This window comes from Mesoplodon bidens (assembly GCF_964165515.1).
Source record: "Mesoplodon bidens genome assembly, contig: HAP1_SCAFFOLD_238, whole genome shotgun sequence".
Classification (NCBI taxonomy): domain Eukaryota; kingdom Metazoa; phylum Chordata; class Mammalia; order Artiodactyla; family Ziphiidae; genus Mesoplodon; species Mesoplodon bidens.
In genome coordinates this window covers 281,484-305,877 of record NW_027671924.1, presented here as the reverse complement: position 1 = coordinate 305,877, position 24,394 = coordinate 281,484, and the positions used below count along the sequence as shown (strand labels likewise).

The following is a 24,394-nucleotide window of genomic DNA, read 5'->3' as shown; positions in this document are numbered from 1 at the left end:
TTTAACACTCTCAGGAGGGAACCCACATGTTCCCGTGTGTATCTGAGCAGGAAGCCCAGTCACGCTGTGCCTGGACTTCTGACCTACAGAACTCTGAGCTAGTCAAATAGGTATTGTTTTCAGTCAGTAAGAGTGTAGTAAAAGAATTAATATTCTACTCAACCTCCAGGTTCGTGAACAAAATAAATGATTGTCATTGTTTTAGGCCACTGTTTTGGGGTGGTTTCTTACGCAGTGATAAACAATCATAATACCTATACTTATGAAAACAGTAAGGTATATTTATACATGTTAACTGCTTTGAACAATCACTTAAAGAATGAGGAACTCTATTACCTGCCATCATTGGGAGAGGAGCTGGTATCACTTTCTGGAGAGTAGCTTTTGGTACCTAACAACAATCCTACATCAGGAGTTTACCCTAAGGAAATCAAAGATGTGGGCAAAGATTTATCTACCAACATGATGTCATAAGATTGTTGATAACCAAACCCTAGAAGAAAGCTAAGAGCCTCCGAATTGGGACTGGTTTAAATAAAAAGAGCTCATCGTCTGAAGGAATGCTCTATGAAGCCACTAAGAATGACAAGAGGTCTCAACCAGAGTTCATGAATGGGCTTCAGGAGTGCTACATTCAAAATATATCTGTGCGTTTTTCCTGGGAGATGATGCATAAGCTTAATCAAATTCTCTGATGTAGAAGAGTAGTTAGTGACATGGCAAAATATTTCTGATACTTTTTTAAGACAAAAGAACAGATTAGGTGTGTGTACATGCAGAGGTGGCTTTTATTTCCTTCAAGAAGTTATTCATTGTTTTCAAACATTTGCTCAATGAACATATATTTTTATATTCAGAACATGTTTAAAAAATTGACAGTCTAAGAACTTCAAATTCTTTAATGTTTCATTACCAAAGCCAGTCAAGTTTTCAATGGGGAAAAAGGGGAAAAAATTGCAAAATTCCTCTACTTTTAATATAATGGTTTAGTCAATCTTCTAAAACTGATTTCAAAGAAATTCTAAACAAATAAACAAAAAAACAAAAAACCCTCAGCACGGTCAGAGGAAAGTAGACTAAAATTCCTGACTGGTTCTAAATAGCACATCAAAGTGCAATTACATGCAACAGTTTCTCCCTCTAATGGAGGGAATTAGAACACAGTGTTCAATTTTTGTGAAAAAGTGTACCCTCCTCCTACAAAATATTCAGAATTCATGTCCCTTACATGGAAATATGGAACCAAAAAAGTTAGAAAGTAAAATTGCTTGATATTCTATTACTTAAGTAAGACTAATGATAAGGCTTTGGAATAATTTTCCTTCCTTCCATCTGCTCTCCATTCCACCCTTCTGTACACCAGCTAGGGTGATTTTTCTGGGGCAAAGCTCCCATCATATTGGATATCAAATTTTATGTTCAACTTTTCTCCATTTAACATTGTAATCAATCATTTCTCATATAATCAGGGGATTCATAACCTTGATTTTTTTGTGTGGGCTACAAAATATTCCACTGAGTGGGTTTACTGCTTAACCATTTTACAGTTAAATTCTTTCCAACTTTTCAGTATTATCAGACAAAATAACCGTTTTTATGCATGAAGGCTTTTTTCCATATTGAGAATAACATTCTTACAATAAATCCATAAAAATGAGTTTGAGATCAAAGCAAATGAACATTTTTAAGGCTCTGAGGTACCTATCTCCAGACTTCTTTCCAAAAGATTTCTGAGATTTTACACTGCCATCAGCGATGTATCACTTGGTATATAACCTCTACTGTAACTGTTGGCTTACTTCCTCACTTAGAGTGCAAGTTATTTGAAGATAGGGGGTGTATTTTATTAAGTGTTTATCCCCAGCACCTGTGCCTAGCACAACGTAGACGGTCAATAAATAATTGCTTAATAAGGAAAATCCCTGCCACACACGTACATATAAGATGTACGTGTGTGAAAGACAGACTGTGTGTTTTTCTCTAACTGGATAGATGAAAACTTGTCATCTTCTTTAATGTGCAATTTTTTTGCTTATAATTAGTAATTAAATTTCTCTTTTAGATTATATTGTAAATATTCAGATTCTCTGAGGCAAATGGGCCTGGCACTACCCATTAGCTACATAACCTTGGACAAGTTCTATAACTCTAGGCCTCAACTTCCTCATCTATAAAATGGACATAAGCTCCCATATTACAGAGCTCTTGTGAGAATTACATGAGTTAAAACACATATAAAATTAGAAGAGTGCTTGGTACATAGAATATGTGCAATTAATGCTGAATGAATGAACATGCGAATGCAAACAGTAGTGAAGGGCTTAAAATAAAACGGTCTCATCCCACTCCCACATCCAGCACTCAAGAAGCGACCGATTCTTTATGCAGTTTTTAATTGTAAAATACGATATGTGTACTGAGAAGTGCACAGAACAAAACTGTCAATGTGACAAAGAAAAAGAGAATACTTACATAAGCACTACTCGAAGCTGAAAGTATTGATACTTGTCAGCATCGCAAAAACCCCCCATATCCTTTTCTCATCACAAGCTCCTTCCCTCTTCCCGGTTAAACACCAACCTCATTTCTTGACAGTCATTTCCTTTAACCTGCATGCATCCCTAACAAAAGAGTTTAGTTGTGTCAACATCTAACTTTATGTACAGGATCATAGTATATGAAGTCTTTTCTATCTTATTTCTTTCTCTCAACGTTGGTTTAAAAAATTCATCCACATTGCTGCCTGTAGCTCTAGTTCATTCAATTTTATTGCTGGATAGTTTTCCCACTGTACAAATACACATCATTTATTTAATTTTTGACTCTTAATGGACATTTGGTTTGTTTTCAGTTTGTGCTAATGCAAATCATGGACAGGAATCCTGCTGTACCCGTTATTCTGGTGCATTTACACAGGGCGGGGGTGAGGGCTGCTGGCTCACAGGCTATTTATATACCTTCAGTTGATGGAGAGTGCTAAATGCTTTCCAAAGTAGTTGTGTCGATTTATACTCCAGTATAAACAGGGTAGAAGATTCCCATAGTACTTCAGGTCTACAATACCTGATACTACCAGACTTTTTATTTATGTATTTGTCAATCTGATTGACATGTAGTTTCCTTGGTTTTGACTCACTTTTCACTTATTACTTCATGAAGTCGTACACTTTTCTGTGTTTACTGGCTGTATGGATTTCCTTTTTTATGAGGTTTACATCAAATATTGTTATTTTTTATTATTTTATTATTATTATTTACTTTTGGCTGTATTGGGTCTTCGTTGCTGCGTGCAGGTTTTCTCTAGTTGCGGCGAGCGGGGGCTACTCTTCATTGCGGTGGCTTCTCTTGTTATAAAGCACAGGATCTAGGCGCGCAGGCTTCAGTAGTTGTGGCACGTGGGCTCAGTAGTTGTGGCTCACGGGCTCTAGAGCACAGGCTCCGTAGTTCTGGTGCACGGGCTTCACTGCTCCGTGGCATGTGGGATCTTCCCGGACCAGGGCTCGAACCCGTGTCCCCTGCCTTGGCAGGCAGTTTCTTAACCACTGCGCCATCAGGGAGGTCCAACTATTGTTATTTTGAATTCTTCTCCATGTCCAAGTAATACTCTTACATGACTATTTTCTCACTAAATTGGAGGCGTTATCAGTTCACTTTCTAACTTACTAATAAGTAAGGGTTTAGTTCCTCTACACTCTTTCCTATGTCCACACTGCTCAGTAAAGTTATGTCATCATGAGTTATTCCACTGCTCATGATCTCTTTGACTTGTAGTCATATACTTAAAAACCTACATTGTTGATCAACTAGAAGCTCTCTCAACGTCACGCTTTGTAAAATGAGGACATTCTTACCATCTTCCCTTTTTTCTACCTCCTGTCTACCTTCCAAACCCAGCTGTTACGTTGTCAAAGTTGAAATTTATATTCTGTTCTATGTGCAGTTAAGTCTTCTGTTACTTGAGAGTCAGTACGGAGTAAGGTTTAAGAGAACAGGCAGAGAGCCTAAACTCAAAGCCTCGATCCAACCTTAAATTAGGTACAGCCTGGGCAAGTTCCTTCCCTGACTTAGCTTCCTGCTCTCAAAAGTGGGAATGATATTAGCACCAACCTCATAAGGCTATTCAGAGGATTAAATGAGTTAATATATGCAAAAACACTTAGAGCCTAATATATGCTAAGTACATACTAGTACACAATACATTTCAGTACATACCAAGTTAATACTAATACATACTAAGTATAGTTTACTTTAGTTATTTGTGATTACATGCAAGTTGGCAATAAAAGCTGCAAACCAAGACAGTATTGCCATTATTACAATGAAATTAATATTGCCCACTGCAGATGTACTGTGTCTCTGTGTATAGACTATACCTCGTTCCATACTGTGCCAGTGTCACTGCCCTTGTGCAGGGTGACCACATACCCCAAGCCGCCTTGGGCTGTTCCAGTTTATACCTGTTGTCCTGATGTTACAGCATTAGAATGCCTCCTTACACTATTGAAGTGTAAGGAGTTTGCACAAGTTCCGGTTTGGACAACAAATTATATAGGTGGTCATTACCCCTGTGTGTCACTGAAAAGGGGGACATCTATAGTGTCAAGTTGAAGTGGATTCTTCCCTTCCTCACCAATAGTAGGTTAAAAATCAACCATAGTTCAGTGTGCTTCAGCTTTATGTCCGTATAGCCTTTTCTCCTCTGGAGTTCAAGTTCCTTCTCCTCTTCCTCTCCATCCTCCCTTCCAACAGTGCCTAACACCTAGTAAGTACGATATGCCTCAAGGTGTTTCTAAGCTCTCAATCACACAATCAATAGAAGCCTCTCCACTATAGATTAGCTGCAATCTGCACTGAATCCCCTATTACCTTCCTTCTTGGTTTATTGCCTCATTTTGCTGGATTATGTCTATAAATAGCTTAAGGTGTAGCACAGGAGGTCAATTTTTCAAATTTCTTTGGGTACAAAATATCTTCTTCAGCCTCCACTTATGACTGATAGTTTGGCTGGATACAAACCCCTAGGGTGAAAATTATGTGCCTGAAAAACTTTGGAGGTATCTTTCTAATGCCTTCCAGGATCCATGGTGCTCATGACAAGTATGATAAAGTCAGATTTTAACCTTTTTTTTTAGGTGACCAGTATTTTTCTCTCTGGAATGGATGTATCCTCTCAGTATTTTATTCTATTTTAATTTATTTTTTCAGTATTTGAAAGTTTCACAATGAAGGGTGCCTAGGTATGAGTCTATTCTTACTCATCTTGCATAACTATTTTCAATCTGAGGCCTGATGTCTACTTTCAGCTGTGGGGAATTTTGTTGCCCTTTGACAGCTTCCCTCCATTTTTTTTCTGGGTCTGGACTTTCTAATAGTAACATGTGGGATCTCCCAGATGCAGCCTCTCTAACATATTTCTATCACATTTTCCATTGTGTCTTTCTTTTTTATATACTGAGAAATTTTTTAAATTCCTACTGAATTTATTTCAGCAACCATATTTTCATTTCCAGGAGACCTCTCTTGCTTTCTGACCATTCTCCTTTTCATTAATACCCTAGTCTTATTTTATAGTTGCTAGCTCTTTTTAAACCTCTCTCAGGATGCTAATTAGGGTTTTTTCTTAAATTATTCTGTGCCCTAAATTGTCCCTGGTCCTACTAGGATATGTTTGCACTCTTTCCCCCTCTCTCATGTTGTAAGCTTTACTCAACTAACAGGCAAATGACAGTTATTTTCTATTTAAGAATGAGCGCAGAAAGCTCCCTGAAGTCAACGATTGATTGGCTTCTTATGCAGGAAGAAGCGGGGAGTAACTGTAACAGGATCTCCCCCAAAAACAGTTTTCTAGGGTGTAAAAACTCACAGTAGCTGCCCCAGTTCTCGCCAGTTTCACTGTCTTCAAAATGAAATCATCTCATTTCAGGAGGGTTAGGGCGGGGCAGGGAGTCCACTCCTCCAAACACATCCCTTCAATGAGCTCCCCTATTGGTCACACTTTTAACTAACTCCACCCTCTCTCCTACATGCGCACCTGAGCATGGGGCTACTTTTTCAGGTGGGGTCAGAATCCTCCTCAGTTGCACGTGGTCCCTGTGCATATTCTAGGTGATGCTTTTCCTCTGTTCTACTGCTTCAGTTTCACACTCTTCCACCTGTCTTCTTTCAAAACTATGTTGAAATCTCTTGATAGTTGTGTGCATATATACTTAAACACTTTGATACCATCATTGTAGTGTCTTGTCAAAACAGAGAAGAGCTAAAAGGGTTCTCAGTGCATTCTGAATCTGCTATTCTGTGGTCCCAGTGTTTAAACTTCTTGGACTTCCCCACTGTCTATTACTGCTTTTACAAATACAATCTCATGGTCTATTCGTGAAGGAAATGAATACACCACATCTAAAATAACAAGGAATGCGGGTTAGATGCTCTAGGGTCTAGTCATACTCTGCCATTTACTAATAAACCACTTACGTTCTACAAATTGTAGGTGCGCATTTATAAAACGAAAGGGAGTAACTCTACATGAACTATAGATTTCTCCTACTCTAACATTTCATAATTTTGTAAGTTCTTTTCTTAAAATTTCTCTATATTATCATTAATTTTAATTAAAAAATAAAAATCTAACTTTCTCTTTTGAAAATCAAAGAGTAGTTCCCGTAGTCCTACAATAATGGGATAATTAGTTCTGAAACCTGTCAAGTGTCATGTTTCATACGAAGAGAAAATCATATTAAATAATTTTAAAAAATTAAACATGGACTTTGTAGCACAAAGACAAGGTCCCCCCCAAATGGTGTTCCTTTATTTACTAGAAATGTTCAGCTCTGCATTAAAGTTGAAATAAAATAAATATATTAATTTTGAGGTGCAAAAATTTCTTATAAAAATCAATTTTTCTTTTCTGTCCATACAAACAAAAGTATGGAATGACATTAGAGGTCAGGTTTATTTGGCAATAGAATGTAGCTTCTTGATATTTTTGATTTTAGGAAAGGAGAATATCAACATCAAAACTTTTTTCAACTTTACTTTTATTTAAAATGAGGCCATATTTTCCTCTTATAAAAAGAGAGTTCAACTAGAACTGTCTATTTTCTCATCTGTAAAACAAGAGCACTGAATCAGCTGACTGTATTCATTCAGAACTCAATTTCCTTATCTTATGATCACTAAGCTTCTCCCTAAATCTAAAATACTAAGCTTCTAAGCAAAGAAAAATATATTACTAACGACATGTTTTGATTTTAGTTTCTTAGAGTTCAAATGTCCACCATTCACCTTGGTCTAAGCTTAAGGAACCATTCAAGGGGATACAATGCAGATGGCATGAGAAAACAGAACCCTCACACAAGCTGTGCTGTGTTGCAATCAGCCTTCCGTTTGAAAAATAATCTTCTCTATAGCTTTAAAGTGATAACTTTGTACCTGCAATGCTTCTTGTTTCAAACGGATTTTCTCTGGCTCCTCCTGAACACGTTCTGAGGAATCATCGACCTCTTCGATTTCTGAGGAGGAAGGACTCTCTACTGTCACAGTCACAGGAAATTCTGATGGACCTGAGTGTCACAAGAAGAAGATAGGAAACCATAGAGTTGTTACACTAAAGTGCAAAGAAAGAAGACAAGATTGTATAAAAGACAACACAAGCCAGATACCAAATATCCAAATATTAGAGGACATTTAACAAAAGTGATCTGAGGTATCATTCTTTATAAATGTCTCTCACTGCTCTTTAGTGTAAAACAGGCAATGACTAAGTAAAAGTACAGGAACTTATTTTTGCTATGTTACTGTACAGACCTCTGTTGTACGTGGTTAGGATTAGTAATGGGAATTGCCCATATTATTTTATTAAGTTTCTTTCACAGAAGCCAAGTGAAGATCCAAGGTAAACATTTTTTCTCAGATCAACTTTATACTGCAAATGAAAAATTTATTCTTCACCATCAGACAAAAACAGTCTGGAAGAAAATGTAGTTTTTCAGAGGAAAATACATCAGTAAAGGGACTGATGAATAATCAGGAAGTCAACATATCTAAGCTGTGAATAATAGACATTAGAATTTAAAAAAATAAATCACATACACATACACAACTAAAACTGACCCATCAAAAATTTCATCTTCTCACCACCCTTAAGCCAAAACTAGGGCAACAATTCTCCCAGCAAGCTTCACTGCCACTGCAATGTTGTTCAATAGGACATTTCCAAACATTTAAAAACTGACCTGGCCACAACCCCATAAAAGTCTACAGATCATAAAGAACTGTGCTGGGATTATATAACCACGCAGAAGACAAGTCACTAGGACATCATTTTGACAACAAGCAGCAAACCCTGCAGCATAGGAAAACCCTAACAGGAGAACGAGGTGCACACCCCTCTCTCTGGGAATGCAAGGCCAGGACTGACACCCAAGATGCTCTTCTCTCAACCTCAGCAGTGGTGCCTTTCACAGAGCAACTATGCAGTCTCCCAAGACCACTGGGAAGGAGAGTCTGATACTGACAGTATTAGCTTGCCACGAGGCCATAAGCGAGGGAATGTGTGTGGCCTTGGTGAGAGAGCAGAGGTTTGGGAGATGTTGCTTTATATTGGCTTTCAGATCAGGAATTTGTACATATAGCCCGCAAACAACGTTTCTTGAAAACGTGAACATTCTTGAGTATGACAGCTCCATGTGAGGGGTCAGAAATGGCAGTCAAGTTCGTTTCACTGGGTAACAGCTGATTTGCGGACTGGAAAACAGGCTTCCTTGTTTACAGACATAACCACAAGGCTGCCAGGTGTGCGCTAAATCCACACAAATACACAGTTGCATTGGGAGAGCGACCAAACATGTTTTACATGGATTTATTTCAGAGAGGGAAATGCTTCATGTAAGGCTCTGTCAGTTTAAAAAGCAAGAAGAATGACCATCCACCTTTCCCAATTCAAGCCCTATATATCATAAATATGATAGCTACACACCACCAACTGATTACATACATCACGAGCTTTGATGAATGGAAAGCCCCTAAAAAGATAGCAACAAAACGAAGTTAGATCTTCATGTAAATACATCACCAGTTAAACCCAGTTAATACAACTATTTAGTAGTATGAACAGTATCCATACAGAATTGTGTATAAAAATAAATAAGCTCAAAACAAGGACCTGGAGGGCTCTGCTACGGAGAAAACACAACAGAATTCAGCCTACTGGCTTGGTAATCACTCTCTGAACTGCTGAGAGGCCCCTTCAGCTCCTATGTTCAGGATGGTTGAGATTTCAGTCTCACTTCTTTAAATGGTGATATTAATCGTTCTCTAATTTACCCCCCTGTGTGAGGAGGATGGACCTGCGATTAAGTGTCTCAGGAAGAAGACAGGAAACCACAGAGCTGTGAAACTCAAGTGCAAACACTGGGGATTCAACACTATAGTTTATGCAACAGCAATTCACATTACCATTTGCAAAAAAGTAGTCGGTTGTCCAGTGGGGATTAGAAACATCCATTTAACATGAACAACTGAACAGATATTTTACACAGTAACTACTTCAAGTACTATTTAAAATCAATTCTCTTTGTTTTCTTAAGCAATTGTTAATCCCCAATTTCCTGATTACTACCAAGTAAGTCACCTGAAGATCATCTAGAGCCATCTATTTCACTTAGCAAGCCTAAAGCTATAATTCAACCATTTTATTTACTGTTCTGTGACAAAAATTACTATGAACAGCTATCCCCTGGATAAGAAATCAGCTAATGCTAGTTTGACTCACTAAATCTGATTTACTGAGTTAATAAGCCAGTTGATTTAGAATAGGTCTAATGCACATTTTTCATCCATTCTGCATTAAACTATTTCCCATGCCTAAAATGTCTTTTTTCCCATTCATACGTATCCAAATTCCTACTTCTGTGCTGTACGGCTTCGCTCAACTACACCTGCCTTTAATCAAACTTCTCTCACATGCACAATTGGTGATCATTTTAGTCTCCTCAAGACTCCCACGGAGTTACCTCTGTTGTGACACCTGAGAAACAACTTGAAACTCCCAATTACTTTTAATTTTTCTTCCTTAGAGGGCTCATTAGGCAGAAGCCATGTGTGAGTTACCTTTTTTCCTCTACACAAAATACCAGAGACCACCCACATAATACAAGTTCCAAAATAAAGAACTCTAAAGGACTGAAAAAGACAGGGAATGCAAACAGGTTACCTGTTGCTTTTTGCACTTTCTGCAGGACACAATGGCCGGAAACCAGACACTCCAGGTGGTAGCGCTTCAGGAGGGTAACATTCTTTACCAGCAGAGTATTTCCTTCCATTACTTACAGGCTTCTTTGCGGCCAAGACTACGTTTGACAAAGCATGAAAAGAAGGAATCAAGATGCACCAAAGGTCTACAGAGCAAATGTCACACGTGCACACGTCGAAAGGAATCAAAAAGGCACTTGACAACGATGCCAAGCCCATTAAAAAGAGGATCGGTTTTGTACAAAGGTTTTCCATAAGCCAGCATTTTTAAAAAACATAAGTTCTCTACAGTAACAAGTTATTTTAACTAAAACAAAAGTATTGAGATGTGCAGAAATGCAAAAATAAAAGTTTAAAAAAAATCCCAAAGTATGATACATTTTATGTATCATGCAGAAACACTCAAGTTTCCTGAATCTTAGAACACCTTTGGCATTTCTGAATCTCAAGGACACAGAAACACAGATACACCCATGACTTCTGCCAAACAGAATCTTCAGAAGTAGACCAAAAGTTAAATTTAAGATGAATTTTTCTATGTAAAAACAATACAAGTTATAAGGCTGCAAGTTGCTGGTGGGTAGGTGAGTCAATTTTACCCTCCTATAAGCCTGTCAACCTTCACTGCTCCTTTGATTTCATATAGAAAACGCACAAAAAAACAAATGAAACCCACTGGATGAAAGAGTGAAATGTGGAGACTTACCCTATATTTCAGTAGTAAAGAGGCAAGTATCTTTATAGGAAACATTTGGTTGCAAAAACTAGACCTACGTGTTAATATTTTACTTAGAACAAGCCATATATTAAAATTCACATTTAAATATTTAATTTGAATTTACTGAAAACAAACATCATAGGTTAAAATGGTTATATTTATCCTTCAAAGCTACTATATTTTATGTTATTTTATTTATTTATTTTAATAGATCTTGATTGGAGTATAATTGCTTCACAATTCTGTGTTAGTTTCTGTTACACAACAAAGCGAATCAGCCATATGCATACACATGTCCCCATATCCCACCCTCTTGAGCCTCCCTCCCACCCTCCCTATCCCACCCCTCTAGGTCATCGCAAAGCACCAAGCTGATCTCCCTGTGCTATGCTGCTGCTTTCTACTATATTTTAGCAGCATTAGGATGCAGGGTAAAATGGAGTGTATTCGGTAATATAGGACAAATATTTCATAGAGTGTAGCTTATTGATAATCACCACACGATCCTCTGTGATTTACATGCCTCTTAAAAATATATAGGAGGGCTTCCCTGGTGGCGCAGTGGTTGAGAGTCCACCTGCCGATGCAGGGGACACGGGTTCGTGCCCCGGTCCGGGAAGATCCCACATGCTGCGGAGCGACTGGGCCCGTGAGCCATGGCCGCTGAGCCTGTGCTCCGCAACGGGAGAGGCCACAAAAGTGAGAGGCCCGCGTACCACACACGCACACACACACACACAAATATATATATATATATATATATATATATATATATGTATTAAAATTTTTTAAAATTACACTTTTCTTGTTAGGAGATTAAAAAATTTCTAATAAAAGTTCCCATCTTTTATTAGGCATACATAAGTACAATATAAATGTGACACAATTCACACCATTATTTCACCCCTATACTCCCCTGGATCTAGGTATATACCCAGATACTGATTTGGCTTACCTCTATGTCTCCAAATAACTGAGGCAAATACAAAAAAAAAAAGCCCAAGAAATAAAATTACTCTTAAAAGAGCTCAATGAGCTTGTATACTGCAGTTACATTTCCACTTTGTTTAATCATGCTAACTAAAAAAAAATGTTTAACTGTTCTCATTCCATGATGCCCTATTATTCTGTACTAATTCTACAGAATTCCAAATATGTTGTACATATACATGTTTTATTTATATATCCTTCCATTTCTAATATCATAGCAAAAGTCAATGTAGCTATTTTAAGAATGCTTTACATAGGATATAAATTTTTAATAATAATATCTAATTAGTGTGATATCACAAATCTTAACTTCTTTGAATGTACTATTTGATTATTAAAATATCACTCTCTTTAGCGGAGTGGGTAGCGGAGGCGCGCGGGAGAATCCATGTCCTTCTTAGAACCGTTCCCTCTAAATACTTTTAAACCAACAGCTCTTGGCGAAAGTCTTCATCCCTTTAAGGCTAAGTTCTCGCGAGACGACAAGACGCCGGATAGCTTAATCGCACGTTGTGCCTGCGCGCGCTGGGGCAGCTCGCACTTCCGCCCGAGGCGTGTTGCGACTCACAGCAGCTGCCGGTCTCGCGTGGTGACGCAGCTGTTTCTTCTCGGCTAGGTCTGCTGTAACGGACGGAGGCCGCCTGAGCTGCGGAGTTGCAGAATCTGGCGTTCGGAGCTGCGGTTCTTGGCGAGATTTCGCGTTGCCCGTCCTCAGCCGTTTCACCGATAATCAGCGGATCGCTTTGCCAAGTGCCGGGAAGAACAAAGGAATTCGGAAGGAGACTCTCGGCTCCCGGCCGCCTTTCTCTGAGTGGCTTCGTTTCCCGCTCGCGCCTGTCCGGAGAAACTGGACTTATAACCGTCACTGGATTGTAAGTACCCGAGGCGAAGAGAGCTCACTACGCCCCGCTTTTTGCGTATCTTTGTTCCGGGAGAGTTTGTGGATTGGGAGTATCTGCTGAGCCTTACTTTCTGTGCCGAAAATCATTCCGTAGGAGCCGCCATTTGCTTTCCCTGCGTTGTCCTGCAGCGGCAGGACAACCTCTATCTAGAGGTTGGAACTTGGCATTGCAGCTAACAGATTTAAATGGACCTGAGTAAGGCAATGCGTCATTAACGACTGGTATTGTCACAGCATATTTAGAAAGACTTGGAACTTAATTCCGAATAGACGCTTAGTTGCTCTTCTACCTAGAACTCTTTGTAATTAAAGACGTCAATTTATAAAGAACTGGTCTTTCTGTTGAAATAGCTGAAATTTTTTAGTGCAACAAGTGGTTATTAGAGAAAAACTGAGTCACAAAGAAGTAAAGATGAGTAAGAGCAAAGATGATGCTCCTCACGAAGTAGAGAGCCAGTTTATCTTACGCCTACCTCCGGAGTATGCCTCTACTGTGAGGCGGGCGATACAGTCTGGTCATGTCAACCTGAAGGACAGACTGACAATTGAGTTACACCCTGATGGGCGTCATGGAATTGTCAGAGTGGACCAGGTCCCATTGGCGTCAAAATTGGTAGATCTGCCATGTGTTATGGAAAGTTTGAAAACCATTGATAAAAAAACCTTTTACAAGACAGCTGATATCTCTCAGATGCTTGTCTGTACAGCTGATGGTGATCTCTATCCTCCTGTTGAGGAACCAGTTGCCACTGCTGATCCCAAAGCAAGCAAGAAAAAGGATAAGGACAAAGAGAAAAAGTTTATATGGAACCATGGAATTACTCTGCCTCTAAAAAATGTCAGAAAGAGAAGGTTCCGTAAGACAGCAAAGTAGAAATATATTGAGTCTCCAGATGTGGAAAAAGAAGTAAAGCGGTTGCTGAGCACAGATGCTGAAGCTGTCAGTACCCGTTGGGAAATAATTGCTGAAGATGAAACAAAAGAAGCAGAAAGTCAAGGCCTTGATATCTCTTCCCCAGGAATGTCTGGCCACAGGCAGGGCCATGACTCATTAGAACATGATGAGCTTCGGGAGATATTCAATGACCTCAGCAGCAGCAGTGAAGATGAAGATGAGACACAGCATCAAGATGAAGAAGATATAAACATCATTGACACTGAGGAAGATCTGGAAAGGCAGCTACAGCACAAGCTAAATGAGTCAGATGAACACCACCAAGAAAACGAGGGAACTAATCAGCTGGTTATGGGAATTCAGAAACAGATTGATAACATGAAAGGCAAGCTCCAAGAGACCCAGGACAGGGCAAAGCGACAGGAGGATCTCATCATGAAAGTGGAGAACCTGGCTCTCAAGAACAGATTTCAGGCTGTGCTGGATGAACTGAAACAAAAGGAAGACCGAGAAAAGGAGCAGCTCAGCTCTTTGCAAGAAGAGCTAGAATCACTCCTAGAGAAGTGAGGAGAGTTTTGATACTTAATTTCATTCCTGACAGTGGTCAGCCTTGAAAGAAAAACTTTGTTTTCATCACCTGGACTAGACAGTAAAACTTTGCAGTAGTTCCCAGTTTCCTCCACTGCCTTCTATTGGATTTGTTTTATAATTGTGAATTTCTATCTCATTTGTTTTTTGGAACCACTTCGGTGGGTGTTTGTCCTGTAGTAAGTAGGAATGTATAGACAGATAAATGTAGGGAAGTTGTAGGATTAGTGGAGTGAACAGTTCAGTTTGGTAATTAATCACAGCTTCACTGCAGGACTTTGCTGCTGTTTCTCCGTTTACCAGAAGCTGCCATTGCTACTCTGTGATGCCATCTGAGATAAATTAGTAGATTCTAGTTTGGTGGCAGTGAAGTTTGTTTACATACGTTTTCCCATGCTGTAGCTATTTTCCCAGTTATTCAAAGCAGTTTTCCACATTTTGCATTGCAAATCATTTCATAAAGTTGTTTTAACAATAAATAAAAGCAAGTAATTTTCACCTTAAAAAAAATAAAATATCACTCTTGAAATAACAATTGGCAGACGATCATAAGCTTTTTTTTGACTTCATAAACACTCTTAACAACTTATTTAATACACTATTGTCCAAGCAAGTTGATTAATAGAGAATCAAAAACATACAACTTGAAGTAGAAAAAAAAAAAGCTGTATTTATGAAGATGTTTACAATAGTTTATTTGAGGTTATTTCCAATTTTTCACCAATTTAAAAAATTGACCTACTCAATGAAACCATGTGAATGCAATGTTAAAAAGTATAACTATGAATCACAGAATTTAAATTTAGTATGAAAAGATAAGAATGGCAAATTATATTGAAGCTATGTGGAATTATGTTTATAGACAGCAGGAAGAGAAAATTAAAATGTAAATATTGCTTGATAGGATAATGGGATTAGAGGTGGTCTTTTAAATTTTTCATTTTTATGCTAATACCTTTATAAAACCCAAAAATCTTCAAACAACACATTTTTTAAAAATTGTGGTAAACGACACAAAACAGAAAATTTATAATTTTAACCATTTTAAAGTGGACCGTTCATTGATATGAAGTCAACAAATTTTTAAAACTTTCAGAGGGCACCTGAATAAAAGATGTGTTGTCCACTGGTGATTTTAATGTATCTGGTATATAACTAAAGTCACCACAAAACCCTTTCTGGGAAATTGGCAGATCATAAACATAAAAAATTTATTTTGCTTTTTATTAAACCTTATTGTTTTGCTGTTTCAATATTCAAATTTACTCACAAGAAAGAGTCAGTTTCATATTAGATTTGGTTTCACAAATGCTGCTCCTGCTATTCATTCTTATCACCAAAAAAAAAAAAAGACTATTTGTGACTAACGATAATATGTTACAGAAAATAAAAAGTTAAAAGGTTTTCAATCTGCATATCTGGGAACCTAAATTAAAGCATCACACAACATTTTCAAAAACAGAAAAGCCATTTGATTTGACTAAAATCTTAGTTTTAAGATGGCAGAAAGTACCTTGATAATTTTCTTTTAAGAAAGAAAGAAAACCAAGCCATTAAAGAGAAATTCTTCCGAAAGAACTGAAACATGCTATATACCTCTGACTTGGCACTCCTTCTATCTGGAGAACTTGTTTGGTAACTGTTTTCATCACAGAATGATCTAAAGTAAAATGAATTGAAATTAGAGTAATTATTTTCCAATGAGTGGCTATTTCCATTTAAAACCAAAAGCCAACTAATTATTGCTTTTCCCAGACATTTAAATATGAAATCTACATTATATAATTATACACTTATTTCCCCCTTTGTGTATTCTAATTTCTTCCTCAGAAACCTAAGATGCCATCTTGCAGACTGCCCACAGTGGCTACTATTTTGGCAGCAGCAAAGGTCAACTTGAAACATTTTGCATCTGAAGTGGCTTTGGATACCTTTGGATACAAAGTACAGTCTGAGCACCGTCCAGACGCTTAGATACCTAAAGAGCATCTAAGATATCAAACCAGGGCATCCAAGATAACAAACCAAGTCCTGATATTCCCTCAAAAGCTGCTCCTCCCATCAGCTCCCTTCTTCTAAGGGATACTACCCAGTTGCACACATAATCATCAACGACTTGTCTCCTTGTTACTATTTCCTTCATACCTCACATCTATTTGCAGGTCTTGAGAGCTACACCCTCAAAACACAACCTGAATTCAACCACTTTTCATTTGCTGCAAACTTCCAACCTAACCTAGGCCATAAACATCTCTTATTTGGAGCACTGTGATAGTCTCCTAACTGGTCTCCCTGTTCCTCTTTTTTTTTTTTTTTTTTGCTGTACACGGGCCTCTCACTGTTGTGGCCTCTCTCGTTGCGGAGCACAGGCTCCGGACGCGCAGGCTCAGCGGCCATGGCTCATGGGCCCAGTCGCTCCGCGGCATGTGGGATCTTCCTGGACCGGGGCACGAACCCGCGTCCCCTGCATCGGCAGGTGGATTCTCAACCACTGCGGCACCACGGAAGCCCCCTGTTCCTCTTCTTTATCCTCCCAAGTCCCTTCTCTATACCAGGTCACCTTATTCAGATACGATTTGGATCATGCCTTTTTCCAGTTCAAACCCCTCTACTCATTTAGAATAATCCACATCTTTACTCTGGCCTTCGAGACTTTACAAGAGCAGACCCCTGGCTAGCTCCTTGACCTCATGTCATACCACACTCTTCTTCACTCAGTACTCTGCCCAGATTGGCCTCCTTGCTTTTCCTTAAATACTCCACCCACCTACATGCCTACATAGTCATTGCCTCCTTGTCCTGGAATGTGCTTACTCCACATCTTCCATGGCTTGCTCCTCTCTTCATTCAGGTCTCCGTTCAAATGCCACTTCTCCAGTGAAGCTGTCCCCTAACAAACCTATCCAATGGAGTCCTACCTGCTCTCCCTCACTCTCCTTACATTAAGATAGTTTTGCACTTCCTACTCTCTAAAATTATATGACTTATCTGTTTACTCATTTCTATCTGATGTCCTTCACTAGAATGTAAGTTCCATGAGGGCAAGACTTTTGTCTGTCTGGTTCACTGCTTTATCCCTAGTCCCTAAACCCGTATCTGGCACACAGAAGATGATTACAAAATTACTTGTGAATCTGACAAATGAATAAAGTACTCCTGGCAAGAATTCAGAGGCTGCACAGGAAAGAAAGAATGCTCTTGGTGGAAGCAGGCTTAGTATCTAGGTTCACCTCTATTCAGAGTAGAGATAAGAAAAATTGACAAGTATAATTCACTTTAGTTAGTACAGTAGCTGCTAAAAACATAAGGGAAGTGCAACACTAGAAAAGTACAGTTGAAGCTTGAACAACATGGGTTTGAACCTCGCGGGTCCACTGACACACGCATAGTTTTCAATACATATGTACTATCGTCCTACATGATCCAAGGTTGGTTGAATCCACAGATGTGGAACCACTGACTATAAACTTATACCCAGATCTTGAACTGTGTAGGGGTCGACACCCCTAACCCCACGTTGTTCACGGGCCAACTGGATATGATGAGGAAAGTTAAACACATTAAGTTTTAAAAAACTGTCAATACCTGAACAAATTGTTTTTGTTTTGCTATGTGTTCATCAATTTAAAAAAAGTGACCACATACCAACAAGCAGATTTTTTCTTATATCCAGAACGAGCAGAGTTCTGTTGGTTTCAGGGGCCTTTAGTAAAGCCTTTGCTCCTTCACTGGTGAGGCCGCACTGCTGCAGGTCAAGTGCTTTCGATGAAAGACAAACGTCACTTGCTAACTCTACAGATTTAACATATAGACAACTCTCATTTTCTCACGTGTGGAAGAGTCCTGCACAAGACAAGTCATGGCAGGTTTGTAATTTTGGGTATGGAAAAAAACAGAAACATATATGCACACACATAATGCATAATCCAATTTAAAAACCTCTTCTTGGATGTGCAGTGATAACCCTGGCTTTAGTACCAATAAATCATACAACGTATTTTACAATTACAGAACTGAAGAATAACTGTATATAACCTATGAGCAAAAAGCATCACAAAATGAATCTCAGTTCATAATTAGCAAGGGCGGCAGGGGCATGTAAACCTCACAAGCAAAACCTGGTGGAGCTCAGAAATGCACTGCATTCTTTTGATCATGATCTTCAGCTCCAAATCACACTTGAAACTAGTTCAAAGGGGAAAACAAAATAGAAGAAATGTAATAACTGTTAGTTTTAGAGGAAAAAAAGACAAATCTAAGAGGATACAAATAATAAAAACTTTCAACAATGTGTGAATAGAGAATACATACTAAAAACCTATCATGAAAGTAGGATGGTCAAGAACCCTCGCAGTAAAAGGTCAGACAAAACCCAGAAAAACTGATCATGAATTCTAGTAGTTCTGGGGCTGAACAACCTACTCAGTTAAACCAAAGGGATCATCACTAAAGCACAGGTATTAAAAAATATTACATGAAAGGAAACTATCATGAGTCTTTTGTTTAAGTGTTGTGTGGACCATCACATTAAAATAACTGGAGTCTTTCAACACCCCCATGACACATAGAAATAGCAAGTCAGACATACGGATCTGACAGGATATGATACAACCCTTACAAACTCTCACTACAGAAGAATGGACACAGGGTATAATTAACCAAATAGCCAAATTAATACAAACAGCCAGTAAACCTCACCAGTCAATCAAATGAATACAAAATAAAACAAAATGTGGTTATTGTCCTATCAGATGAAGCCAAGATTCTGTAAGAAAAGCCTTTAAATAATGTCTATGCCCTTTGGATCCAACAACTCTCTTTCTAAGAATTTAACCAAAAGAAATAGTCAGAGATATAGGTAAGGATATATATCAGAGTACTATTTGTAACTGAAAAACTGGACAAAGCTTATATACAAGAATGGATAAGCTATGTGCACTGTGGCATATTCATATAATGGAATACTGAACAATCACAAAAAATGATGTAGGAGATGCAAATTTACTGACTTGCTAAAATGCTCATACTAAATTAATTGAAAAAAGTTATAAAATTTGGAGTAATCCCACTTGCATAGAAAATGGAGAGGTACTCATTTTTGTAGTTTCACATTTTTTTACAAGTGCTACAGGCCAGTGTTTGTGAGAGGCAGGCTTCCCATCTACTGTTGGGGTGGACTACAAATTGGCATAGCCTTTCTGGGTGGTAATTTGGCCATGTGTATCAAATGTCTTAAAAATAGGTCACACTTAGTCATTCCACTTGTAGTACCTTATTCTACAGAAGTAATCCCGATGGACACAGAGATGTATATACAACGTATTCACATTGTTTCTGACAGGGAAAAGCAAACTGTCTAAATAGAATTGCAAAGAATTGATTAAACTATGGGACATCAATACGACGCAATACTACATGATACATCTTTAAGTGAAAAAAGCAGGAATGTGAAATAGCAAGTATACTACAATTCTATTTTTGGAATCCCTAAGTGTACATATATATTTGTAGAAGAAAAAAAGACTGAAAGTATATACGCCAAAATGAACAGTGATTATATCTGGGTATTAAAATTATAGGTTCTCTTGTAACTCTGTATTTTCTGTAAAGGATATATGCAACTCTTAGAGAAAGTTTAAAAGCAAAATAAAAGCTATCAGTAAAATGAGGCTTTAAAACATCCTATCACAATAGTATCATGCCAAAAGCTAAGCATATTAAAAATTCAATATTTTCAATTTTAGAATTTCCCTCTAAGCCATAAATCCTCACTAAGAGATTCTGCCAAAGCACTTGCACCCAGGTCACCAATGAGCGGGTTGCAGTTCAGAGTGATGCGCCTCAAACCAGCCATGCAGTCAAGATCACGTCTCCTGGAATGAAGACTCTCAGCCCAGGTTTCTTCATGCCTTCTGGTAGTCTGATACTTCAAAGATTTAATGGGATGAAATTAAGATGCTTGAATAAGGAAACAGGGTGTGCCTGAGTATGGCTTCTTATGTCAGAGATTTACACACACACACAGATCAAGCATATATGCCAGGAGCATCAACCTGAGAACTTCAACAGTCACTTCTGGTTTACGAGTCCAGTGAGTGACCCAGATTCTGCTCGGTCAGTGATTAGATTCTAGCCACTGCATTTCCTGTTTCTGAACACTTATGTAAAGTTGGACAACTCAATTACAGTCTATGAATTATTTTCCTTATCTTCTAAGTCAGGGAATTGGTTCTAAATTCTATCTTTGCTGAGGCCCTATATTTCATCATCCTGTCCTCCAATGGCCTCCAAACACCTGACTGGGCAAATCATAAGAAAACTTTTTAATATGCATCTTATTTATTAACAAATTATATACACAAAGTTCCATACATATAATTTATGTACATGATAAACTACACAGATTTTTAAAAATAATACAAAGGTAAAAATGTTCTAATATTTTCTTTTCCTAACTCCTAAGGCATTATTTTATTTTACTTATTTTTTTATAAAGATTTATTTATTTATTTGCTTGTTTGTTTGTTTGGCTGTGCCGGGTCTTTAGTTGCAGCATGCCGGATCTTTTAGTTGTGGCATGTGGGCTCTTAGTTATGGCAGGCACGTGGGATCTAGTTCCTTGAGCAGGGATCGAACCCAAGCCCCCTACATTGGGAGCACATAGTGTTAACTGCTGGACCGCCAGGGAAGTCTCAAGCATTATTTAAAAAACTATATTTACAAAATGTATCTCACATGCTACCTAGGGTGTGCACACAAGCTTTAGAGGCCTGGACTATGCAGAGCCAGTTTGATGTGCCTTGGGAAAATAATGGTTTGACATTTAAGCAAAAGTACTGTCTTGAAGATATTCAATTCTTTATATTCATAAAGTAAATTTTGGTAACAGGGAACACTGACTGTCAATGAAACAAGTCTTATTACATTCCTGAAAATGTAAAAGACTCAAAGTGCCTTTGTTACTCTATAAGGAAAATCATTAGTGTCATTTTTCTATTAACAATAACTTATTAAAGCTCCAAGAAGAAACAACAGCAATCACTTACACAGAGCTTAGTATGTGCCAGGCACTATTTATACAAATAAGTGCATTTAAACCTCATAATGAGGCATAGAGGTTAAGTGATTTGCCCATGGTCACTAGCTATGAAATGGGAGAAAGGGAATTTGAACCTAGGCCATTTGGCTTCCGCACCCAAGTTCCTGTTTTCTACCTCAGGGGTCAATGGACTTGCCCTGTATAGGCTCAAAGAAGTTTTCAATTTTTAAAATCTAAATTTAAACATTTCCAGATTTGTGGGCTATACAGTTTCTGTTGCAACTACTCGGCCCCACTGGTGTAGGGTGAAAGGAGCCATAACTACCACGTAAACAATGGGTGCGACTATGTTCCAGAAAAACTTCCTTTACAAAGCCAGGCGACGGGCTGGATCTGGCCCACCAGCCAGAGTTTACCTATCCCTGATCTGCACCATCAAACTATTAAAAAGCCTTCATGTCAAATTATTAACTAACTTTAGGCCTAAATACAGTCATTATAACCACTGTAAAGTTGTTAAGGCATTATTTCAAAAACTGTATTTACAAATTGCTGATGTACTGACTTTTATTAGTTTAAAGACTACAACAGCTAATAAACACTTGATTCATTTAAGTCTTGAAGACTAGAATGGCATAGTTTCTTCACAGTATTACAATAAATGTTTTCAGTAAAAAAATACATAAAAGTATTATTAGGTATTATATATTAAATCTCTTATTTCTAAAATTAAGTGGACTATCTTTCCTAAATGGTAGAATCCCAAACTGAAAACTGGTCATATTCTTTCAGCAAAATGAAAGCTGCGCTCACATGTATCAAAAGGCAAAAATTAGGGCTTCCCTGGTGGCGCAGTGGTTGAGAGTCCGCCTGCCAATGCAGGGGACATGGGTTCGTGCCCCGGTCCGGGAAGATCCCACATGCCACGGAGCGGCTAGGTCCGTGAGCTATGGCCGCTGAGCCTGCGCGTCCAGAGCCTGTGCTCCGCAACGGGAGAGGCCACAACAGTACCACACACACACACAAAAAAAGACAAAAATTAACTGCCCTCTGTATCAATATATTAATGTGTTTCAATCACATATGTTTTCATGAAAGTTTAAACATAAAATCACCTTTAAGATCTAGGCCATGTGATCTGCTCCATGCCATGTCAGAATACACCCCGTGACGTTTACTTAACTTGTCTTAAGTGTGATAGAATTCTTTATACCTTGACAAATAACTAAAAGGAAAAAAAAAAAACCCACACACACAAAAGATGAAGAGCCTATACATTTGTCAATCTTGACTTATTTGCTTTTCTTGAGTCAGTTGGAGGTTTATAGCCACATTCTCAAAATCATTAACTACAATCTTCCCAAACAGGTAATTGACGAACAGATGCATTCTAAAACTTGTCAGTAACAAAGTGCTATTCCACTTTACAGCAACAGTTTAATTCTATTTAGATACTAAAACTGAATACACTGAATACTGCAAACTTTATTCCCAACCACTCAGCAAAGTACTACATACCTTTTCAGATATAGGAAAAAAAAGAAAAAAAAAAAAAGCATACGATTCTTCCTATTTTCATTTCCAAAGATACATCCCAATCTTAATGATCAATCAGCGATTTAAACGTCAACTGTAAACCCAGTATACTGCTGCTATGCAGTGTAATAGAGCAATAGAAGAGAGAGGACCACAAACCCTCTGTTCCCTCAAATTCAAAGGCAGGCTTCCTGACCCCTCCAGACCACTACTGGACACAGGGAAGGCACACTAATGTTTCAGGACCCCAACCAACAGTCACCTGCTTTGTGATTACTTCCATGACACACCCTCACCAACACCAGAGTTTGCTGCTCCTACGGGACGTTACATGTATTTCCTATTTTAACACATACCACAGTGCATCATAATTATGATTGCAGATAGATGTTCTAACAATTGAAAGAGAATGATGACTTTTTTGCTCTTTACATCTTGCTATTTCCCTTCCCATAATATTTCTTGAAGCGAAACCATAAAATATAGACAAACACAAAAAACAGAAAATATACAAAACGTGTGCTTTGCACCTTAACACAAACTTAAGTAAAATTAGTTCTGACAGTATCCAGCATGACAAACTTCCATGGTACAAATGAGAATGGACCAAGGTTTGAGCAGGTACAGGAGATAATCCAGGCATGAACAACACCAAGGAAAGGTAGACAGGAAGTAACATGGTGTGTAGGAAATCACGAGACCAGTCTGATGGGAAGAGACTTAAACAAGACTGAAACTCACTTCCTAAACCTCCATCTCCAACTGGACAATTCGCAGGACACAGGTGCACCAAAGTGGCCAATTTATTCAATCCCTTTAATATGGAGGAAGAGTTTAAAATTTTACTGGTTTAATTTGCCCCCAAAGCAACTCTCAACAGTTATGGCCTCTGTCGTCGGAGCTTTGTATGAAATTAAGTCAAAGTGTGGAGCTCCTTTGCCTTTTTTTTTTTCTCCTTAAAAAAGAAAAGAAACAATTGTTCCGAGTAAAAACAAACATATTCCGAAGCATGTGTACATTGAAAAGTAAAGAAACTTTATTAACAACTTCATAAAAACTGACTTAAAATTTTAAAAAGAAAGAAACATGTTTCAAAGTCCTTCCGACTGGAGTCGTGTCTCATCGTGTCCTTTCTTTACAGAAATAGTCGTATTAGGACACATATGCACAAGGATTAACACCATGACACACTGTACACGGCGGGCCCCGGCGAGCTCACCAGGCGTCGTCTGAGTCCAGGTCTCTGGGGAGGATCCACTCCACGGATGAGCCCAGCAGAGTCTGAAGCTCGTTCGTAAACTCCACCACATCTAAGAGCTCCTTACTTTCCGGATTAAAGGACTCCAGGTCTTTGGGGCAAGAGAATAAGAGACTTGCTGACACTTGCCGGTAGAACTCGGCCTCCGCGATGGTGACAATTTCCACATTTGGAAAATTGCAGCGGAATATGCAGGAGGACATTTGCAGTTTCTTGAGCAG

General features: G+C 38.4%; 2 pseudogenes across 2 annotated transcripts in view; one reads left to right on the top strand and one right to left on the bottom strand.

Annotated features, from left to right (window-relative positions):
• Nucleotides 1-23,759, bottom strand: part of LOC308610834 (centrosomal protein of 78 kDa-like) — a 29,982-nt pseudogene extending 6,223 nt beyond the window's left edge. The window contains exons 1-10 of the transcript in view: nt 23,657-23,759; nt 22,495-22,604; nt 20,092-20,266; nt 17,986-18,099; nt 15,937-16,000; nt 12,926-13,004; nt 12,498-12,640; nt 10,211-10,338; nt 8,971-9,020; nt 7,429-7,559 (exon numbers count right to left, since the gene is read on the bottom strand). The product of the transcript in view is annotated as a centrosomal protein of 78 kDa-like (transcript). The remainder of the gene's footprint in view (nt 1-7,428; nt 7,560-8,970; nt 9,021-10,210; nt 10,339-12,497; nt 12,641-12,925; nt 13,005-15,936; nt 16,001-17,985; nt 18,100-20,091; nt 20,267-22,494; nt 22,605-23,656) is intronic.
• On the top strand, nt 13,099-15,184 carry LOC308610842 (transcription initiation factor TFIID subunit 7-like; annotated as a pseudogene). The gene has a single exon. The product of its transcript is annotated as a transcription initiation factor TFIID subunit 7-like (transcript).
• Nucleotides 23,760-24,394: the final 635 nt, after the last annotated feature.